The 8487-nt window shown below is 42.5% G+C and overlaps 1 protein-coding gene across 1 annotated transcript in view; it reads right to left on the bottom strand.

Annotated features, from left to right (window-relative positions):
- Tiam2 (TIAM Rac1 associated GEF 2) overlaps nt 1–7925 on the bottom strand; it is a 129061-nt gene extending 121136 nt beyond the window's left edge. The window contains exon 1 of the mRNA XM_026393814.2: nt 7885–7925. The gene's annotated coding sequence lies outside the window, so the exon portion shown is untranslated. The remainder of the gene's footprint in view (nt 1–7884) is intronic.
- Nucleotides 7926–8487: the final 562 nt, after the last annotated feature.

An 8487-nucleotide genomic window follows, 5' to 3' on the forward strand; every position in this document is an offset into this window, starting at 1 on the left:
GTCAGCATCAACCTGTGAAGCAGTTACCCCCTTGAGCAAAAGAGATGGAAGAACCTTGTGCTCTCCATGCAAAAGCAATCCATCACACAGAGTGGGCTGAGAGACAGAACTGGAGACACTGTTGCAAAAATGTTCTGGATAAGGGCACTAGGAGAAGAAAACGATGCATATGATGTATTCACATGAGGATGCCAAGAGCTTCAGAGAAGGTGATCCCCATACCCCAAAACCTAACAGGTATGTTTCTGAAACCAAAATCTTCCAAGTTATCCCAGAGAATACAGCAGTTGCATGCACAGCTGGTCCTTCTGTCTAAACCTGGCATGGTCTGAAGGCTTACCTCCCAGGTGGGATGCTAAAAACTCACAAATGCAGGGCTGGGATTGTGGCTCAGAGGTAGAGCGCTCGCCTAGCATGCATGAGGCACTGGGTTCGATCTTCAGCGCCACAAAAAATAAAGATATTGTGTCCACCTATAATTAAAAAATAAATATTTTTAAAAACTCACCAATGCACAGTTGATACATGCAGTCCATTTGCTACTCAGTCGTTATCCCCCGGAAGCAAGCCGAACCCCCAGGCCTGGACAGTAGAGTTCCTTAGGCCTGCCTCCGAGGATTGCTTTATGCCTCTGTATATGTTACTTGGTGTCTGTTGTGGTCTAGATGAGATATACACCAAGATTTCATGTGTGAGACAAGGCAAGAATGTTCAGAGGTGAAATGATTAGATAATGAGAGGTGGGATCTAATTGGTGGATTCATCCACTAATATGGATTAACTGGGTGGTAACTGGAGATCTGTAGGGTGTAGCTAGAGGAGATAAGTCCCTGGAGGTATACCTTGGGGGTTTATATTTTGTCTCTCTGCTTCCAGATTGCCATGACCTGAGCTGCTTTCCTCCTCCACACCCTTCCACCATGATACTCAGCCTCACCTTGGGCCCACAGCTGTGTTATCGGATGACCATGGGCCAAAATAAACTTTTCCTCCTCTCGGTTGTTCTTGTAGCTACACTGGTCACAGCAACACAGAAGATGACTCAACCACCTCTCTTGAGACTTAGTTTCTTAACCGGTAAAATGCAGGCAATATTACCTGCCTCCCAGGGCTATTGTAAGAATTGAGTAAAATAAACAGCATGGTACTGGTACCAAAACAGGCGGGTGGACCAATGGTATAGAATAGAGGACACAGAGACTAATCCACAAAGTTACAACTATCTTATATTTGATAAAGGGGCTAAAAGCATGCAATGGAAGAAGGATAACATCTTCAACAAATGGTGCTGGGAAAACTGGAAATCCATATGCAACAAAATGAAACTGAATCCCTTTCTCTCGTCATGCACAAAAGTTAACTCAAAATGGATCAAGGAGCTTGATATCAAATCAGAGACTCTGCGTCTGATAGAAGAAAAAGTTGGCTCCGATCTACATATTGTGGGGTCGGGCTCCAAATTCCTTAATAGGACACCCATAGCACAAGAGTTAACAACAAGAATCAACAAATGGGACTTACTTAAACTAAAAAGTTTTTTTCTCAGCAAGAGAAACAATAAGAGAGGTAAATAGGGAGCCTACATCCTGGGAACAAATTTTTACTCCTCACACTTCAGATAGAGCCCTAATATCCAGAGTATACAAAGAACTCAAAAAATTAGACAATAGGATAACAAATAACCCAATCAACAAATGGGCCAAGGACCTGAACAGACACTTCTCAGAGGAGGATATACAATCAATCAACAAGTACATGAAAAAATGCTCACCATCTCTAGCAGTCAGAGAAATGCAAATCAAAACCACCCTAAGATACCATCTCACTCCAGTAAGATTGGCAGCCACTATGAAGTCAAACAACAACAAGTGCTGGAGAGGATGTGGGGAAAAGGGTACTCTTGTACACTGCTGGTGGGACTGCAAATTGGTGCGGCCAATTTGGAAAGCAGTTTGGAGATTCCTGGGAAAGCTGGGAATGGAACCACCATTTGACCCTGCTATTGCCCTTCTGGGACTATTCCCTGAAGACCTTAAAAGAGCATGCTACAGGGATGCTGCCACATCGATGTTCATAGCAGCACAATTCACAATAGCTAGACTGTGGAACCAACCCAGATGCCCTTCAATAGATGAATGGATAAAAAAAAAATGTGGCATCTATACACAATGGAGTACTATGCAGCAATAAAAAAATGACAAAATCATAGAATTTGCAGGGAAATGGATGGCACTAGAGCAGATTATGCTTAGTGAAGCTAGTCAATCCCTAAAAAACAAATACCAAATGTCTTCTTTGATATAATGAGAGCAACTAAGAACAGAGCAGGGAGGAAGAGCAGGAAGAAAAGATTAACATTAAACAGAGACATGAGATGGGAGGGAAAGGGAGAGAAAAGGGAAATTGCATGGAAATGAAGGGAGACCCTCATTGCTATACAAAATTACATATAAGAGGTTGAGAGGGGAATGGGAAAAAAATAAGGAGAGAAATGAATTACAGTAGATGGGGTAGAGAGAGAAGATGGGAGGGGAGGGGAGGGGGGATAGTAGGGGATAGGAAAGGTAGCAAAATACAACAATTACTAATTGGGCATTATGTAAAATTGTGGATGTGTAACCGAAGTGATTCTGCAATCTGCATTTGGGGTAAAATTGGGAGTTCATAACCCACTTCAATCTAATGTACGAAATATGATATGTCAAGAGCTTTGTAATGTTGTGAACAACCAATATAAAAAATAAAAAGCCATGGGCTACATTTTTGTATTGTAAAAAACAAACAAACAAACAAACAAAAGAATTGAGTAAAATAATAAACTGTTCAACACAAGCCCTTGCTGAGAATGGAAACTCTGTAAATCAGTGTCCTTATTAAAATCATTAACTGTTAAAAGTCCATTACTTAAAAAATTGTCTGGCACATGGTAAATACCCAGTACACACCGGTTAAATAAATGCATGAACAAACAAGCAATCGAGTGAGTAGAAAGCTCACAGTGGTGGTGGTGGTGGTGGTGGTGATGGTGAACGTGAAAGGAAGAACCGTGTTGGCTGCAGTCCAAGTCTCTGTGTCAGAAGCTATTTGATCCTTTTATTTAAAATACACCACCCCACATGTGGTCACTGCCCATCAAGCATTTCTTCTGCAAGCTCCCCAGCCCTTCTCACGGAGTGATCCCCATTCCAGGCTGCTTCAGTCTCAGAGGACGCCTAAGCAGCAACCTTTGCTTCTTCAGCACCAAGGGGAGACTGCAAAGCCCCTGCACTGGTGCTGGCCACTGGCGCCCGCCTCCTGCACCACAGGGGCTGTGAACCTGCGTCTCACAGCTCAAACTTCTGTTCTTCTTTTGAAACCTTCCCCGAGATGAAGCCTGTGCACAGTGACTCCAGGGTGTTAGAAAACGCATCTCTCTCAAATGCTGCTGAAGAAAGCAGAGTCCAGTGGGCCCAGTTTAAACTCAATACTTAGTTTGGGTTGATGCAGACAAATCTAGACAAATCCTAAACATAACAAAACGCACAACTAAATACACTGTGTTAGTAGCTTTGCTTCTGCCACCTCACCTCTGTCAGGAAGGAATGTCAGGGAGCCCACAGGGCCTCTGCAGGAACGCTTTGCCCTAAAATTACGTACCACTTTTTTGGGGGGTGGGGGAGATTACAGACATGTACCACTGTAAACGGCTATGCACCCCTTTGGTGGACCTGTACTGTACCATCATTAAGATGCTCCTAAGCACTCAATGGCTATTTTAAATGAGAACAAAATAAAGAGAAAAAATAGATCTGTGACATTTTTAAAAGCAAAGTGGAGATGTCTTCAGAATCAGTTAAAGTCAACTTTAAGAAAACTCAAAAAACAATACTAACATGGTTATGTCTTGCTTTAAGGCCATAAAAAAATCTGAATTCCATAACATAAGCTTTTCTATGTGTTTCTAAGACATCAAATGTGCAAAAATATCTTAAAGGAGTCAAGTGTCATGGAAATGAGAGGTTTTATGGCATAAATATTACATACAAGCAAGCTCCAATAATTTAACCATTACTTTTGCAAGAATGAGCAAATATAAAGTGACATAAAAATCAAGATTTAATTAAAACTTTTCATGAAAGCTTTCCCTTATTGTGCTTTTTTCCCCTGTAGGCCATTCCATCCAAATTAAATATACTTTGACAATTCATAATGAATGATAGTGCAGAACATCTTAAATTTTGAAATTTAAAAGAAGGCTTTATAGTAAGTAATTGAGAAATGTGTATGTAAAAAAGAAACCTACAGAAATGAGTTTCCGATAAGTTAAAATAAAAATTTTGGTAGAAAAAAATCATTCAGAAAATATGCTTGTAAAACCCTGGCTTATAAATATTATCCACTAGATACATTTGTTTACAACATTTTTGAAGGATTACACTGGAACAGTTAAGAAAGTACAAGTAATCTGCCTGGATCTTAATGTAACTTAACACTTTATATGCAGCCTCTCAGTTGGCTCACAGTACTTTCCTTTACTGACTGAAGCTGCTTATGCTGAAAGGTTTCTAATAAGTTTAATTCTCAGAATAATTGAATCCAAGTTTCTAAAGAGATCAGAGAGGTCACCTATTAAGCCCAACCTTCCTTCTAATTTGAGAACCTCCTACAGCATCCTGACAGATGGGCCACTCTCTTTTACTTAAATACCCTGAATGAAGGGTGGTTCGCAGCTTTGTTAGAGATTAAATAACTACTTGGTGAAATAACCAGTTGGTAGAGGGGAACTCCCTCCTGCAGCATTAACCAGTCATTCTAGAACTTCCGTTCATCAGTTTCATTCTTTCTGCCATTGTCAACACCCGTCCTGCTCCCTCTTCCACCCAACCACCCTCCACACAACCCAAGGCACCATCCCTGGATTTTCCAGCTCTCTCCTGCCCGGCTCTGCACCCTCGGCTCTCCCTCACCAGGAAGCAGAATCAGTCTTGTAAAGCAAAACAAAGGAAGAGAGCCAGACCATGCCCTTCCCTAGAAACCAGGAGGCACGTGGAGCAGAGTGCTGAGCCTTCAGACGGTGGCCCACGAGGCATAGAGTCCATGCTCTTGCTTACGGGACCCTGAGTTTGAAGCCATGGAATCCAGGGAGGACTGAGGTCCCCTGGAGGAGGCAGAACGGAGCCCAGTTCCAGGGTCCACTCAGGTATGCAAATTACAGACTGTTCCCATTTCACAAGCCAGTAGGCCCAACAGCCGACATCAGGGAAGGCAAAGACGCTGTTCTGCCAGGCAACCTTCTCCAAGAGCAGAGGACGGAGGGAAAGGGCGCGGGGTCTGAAGGCAGAGGGAACATGACTCTCCCACCTGAATACCTCTAGGGCCACTGAAATTGAGTGTGTGAAGCAGGCCCGAGTACTGCAGCCTTAGGGCCCACAAACCACTTATCTACAAATTACACTTTTACCAGACTGATACACACACCAGTGCTCTCTTCTATCTTTCTTAAAATAAGAAGTTCTGGAAATAGTTTTCCCACTACTGATACAGACATCCGTATTTTTTCTTTCCAGCTTTCTTCTAAGATAGAACAAAACAAGTGAAAGAAAAATGGCGACCGATGCTTGCTGCTGGACAGATTGGCCCACATGTGAGCAACAGAGAGCCAGGAGCTACCCAGCCCCAGCTGTTCTCGGCTTCCTGGGAGGCAGAACCCACCGTGCCAGATGACTCACCTTTTTCTTGTTGTTTTGTTTTGTTTTGGTACTGGGGATTGAACCCAGGGGCACTTTACCTCTAAGCCACATCCCTAGCCCTTTTTATTTTTTATTTTGAGATAGGCACTGAATTGTTTGGGGCCTGCCTCACTAAGTTGCTGAGGCTGGCTTTGAACTTGTGATCTTCCTTGTCTCGGTCTCCTAAATTGCTGGGATTCCAAATGTCTACAACCAGAGTTGGTCAGACGGATCACATTTTTAAGAAACACTGAAAATGCTGCTTTTAGGTAAAGTTTTTAGTTTTTAATTGTAGTTAACTAAATTAAATTTTCTTAACATGCTTGTTGTCAAGGATGCATTTTGCAGGCCAAACACAAGTTATCCATAGCCCAGAACCAGATGGAAGCCCATCAGTCTACAACCTCTCATGAAAATAACAAAGCACAAACAGGAAAATTTTCCATCTTGAAAAATATTTTCAATAAAAACAATTCATCGTCCCAACTCCCCAACTTAACAAAGCTTGGTTCTGACCCTCTAAGAACATACACCTCCACTTGACTAAGGTGACCAGATATGCAGGCAGGGTTTGGGAGAGGAGCCATTCGTAGAGAAGAGGCATTGTAAAGGACTGTAAGAGCCAGGCCTTCCACCTTCCTGGTGAATGGAGGGGCCTCTCTGCAGAGCTCTTGATCTCCAGTAAACCAGCCTCCAGACACCACTGTACTGAAAACTTATTCCTGCACAAGGCCACCCCCACTTCTCCACAGCTCTGTAAGAAAGTCCAGTTGGCCTCCCTCTGCTGCTGCCCATGGCTCCTATGTGTCCCTCAACAGCAGCAGCCCAAGCACACAGCATGGCTCCTGTTCCCTCTCACAGGTGTCCTCCCAAGCACTTCAGCATAGGAAGAGGCCCCCCACAAAGCTCACTGCACCCCTAGGTACGGAGGGGACACCATTTCCACACCTCCTTCCAGATATCAATGGACAGCATAAATCTAAGGTCTGGAGAGAAGCAAAGGGACACTTTGCAGCTGTCAGGCGTACAGGGCCAGAAGTGTGACACATTTTCATATTTAATTCTTATCGTATTCCACTGTGATTTGTGTTTCTATCACTAATTTGCAGAAGAAGCAGCTGAGGCCTTGGAACAAATTTGCTGAAGACCACAAAACTACTACAACTGAAAAACTCAAACCAAGTCCATCTGATAGCAAGACAACAGTATTGCTATACATATAGAAAATGACGAATGTGCTATCAGTGGTATTGTTATTGACAGTATAATGAATATGATCAAATCTGTTCTTTCAGCTGATCCCAGGAACAGACTGTTGTTTTCAATGCAAAACAAATTTTCCACACAAATGCATTGGCTTTTTAAAAAATATTTTTAGTTGTAGACGAACATAATAACTTTATTTTTATGTGGTGCTGAGGATCGAATGCAGTGCTTCACACATGCTAGACAAGCCCTCTACCACAGAGCCACAACCCCAGGCCTGAATTGACTTTTGATGAACAGTACCCAGATATAATTTTTTAAACCCAGTTGACATATTAACTATATAAAGCTCTAAGTACTAGTAAATATAAAAAAAAATCATGTCACACATACATTAACATATTTAATCCTAATCACTTTTAGGAGAAAAATATTTGTATTACACCCATTTTAATAAGAAGAAACTGAGGCAACAACAGGTTAAATAAACTGCCTAGGGTCACTAAACCAGGAGATGACATAGATGAGAATTCAAAAGACTCAATCTAACTCCAGATAAATCTAGACTTGAGGTTCTTCATTAAAATATAAACATCTTTCCAAGTCTAATTAGATATCTCTTTATTAGCCCAATGCAGTGATCAAAAAGGTCAGTCAACCCACAAGTTACCAATTATCATCAATATTTCTAGCTTTCATAGGTACTATATTTGCAAATACCCAGGAACGTTAGACATCTTCCTGTTTAGAGGTAACATAATGTCAGACTCGGTAAGAATCTGCTCAGGTTTGGTGCCCCGTTGCCACAGCATCCTCAATGACAAGCACGGAGGTATCCACACTGGCCTTCCTCACTCAAATCCTCAGTCAAAAGGCAGTTAACAGCTACCCAGGAATGTGGCAATCCATCAGGGGCAGAGACTGACACAGGCTCTTACCGCCTTTGAGACACGCGGGGCCTTCAACTTACCCACAGAGGAGGTGTAGACAGAGCACGCTTGGGCACTCATTCATTCATTCCTCCATGCAGAACCAGCTGGCGGAGGAGCAATCTTTGTCATTCAAATACACAGCCCTGGCAAGAGGAAATAAACACACAGAAGGAGTGAGAAACAATTTCTCAAAATTAGAATTGTGTAATTAAAGCTCAATTTCTCAGCACTCTGCTGTATCTTGGACTTGATACAAAAAGAGGGGGTCTAAAAGAGAAATCAAAGGGCAAGTGATTGGCTATAAAGAAAGCAAAGGGATCTTCCCACATCCTAAGTGAAGAAGCAGATTTACTGCTTCATCCCATCCCTTCACATTAATAAATAGACCTATATGGAGGAAAGAGAGGGCAAGCGAGAGAGGAAAGACACACACAGAACAGGCATGAGAGGGAGAAAACAGGCAGACAGGAGAGATAATAAAGAGAGTCAGGTAAATAAAAAAGAGATAGCTATCCACAGGCAGGTGATAGGCAGATAAATGATAGACTGATAGATTAGACAGGCAGGCAGGCAGGCAGGCAGGCAGGCAGGCAGGGCCTACCATGATCACGCCACTACTCCAAGAGCTAGCTGGAAATATA

The sequence above is a fragment of the Urocitellus parryii genome, chromosome 8 (genome assembly GCF_045843805.1).
Source record: "Urocitellus parryii isolate mUroPar1 chromosome 8, mUroPar1.hap1, whole genome shotgun sequence".
In the NCBI taxonomy this organism is placed as follows: Eukaryota; Metazoa; Chordata; class Mammalia; order Rodentia; family Sciuridae; genus Urocitellus; species Urocitellus parryii.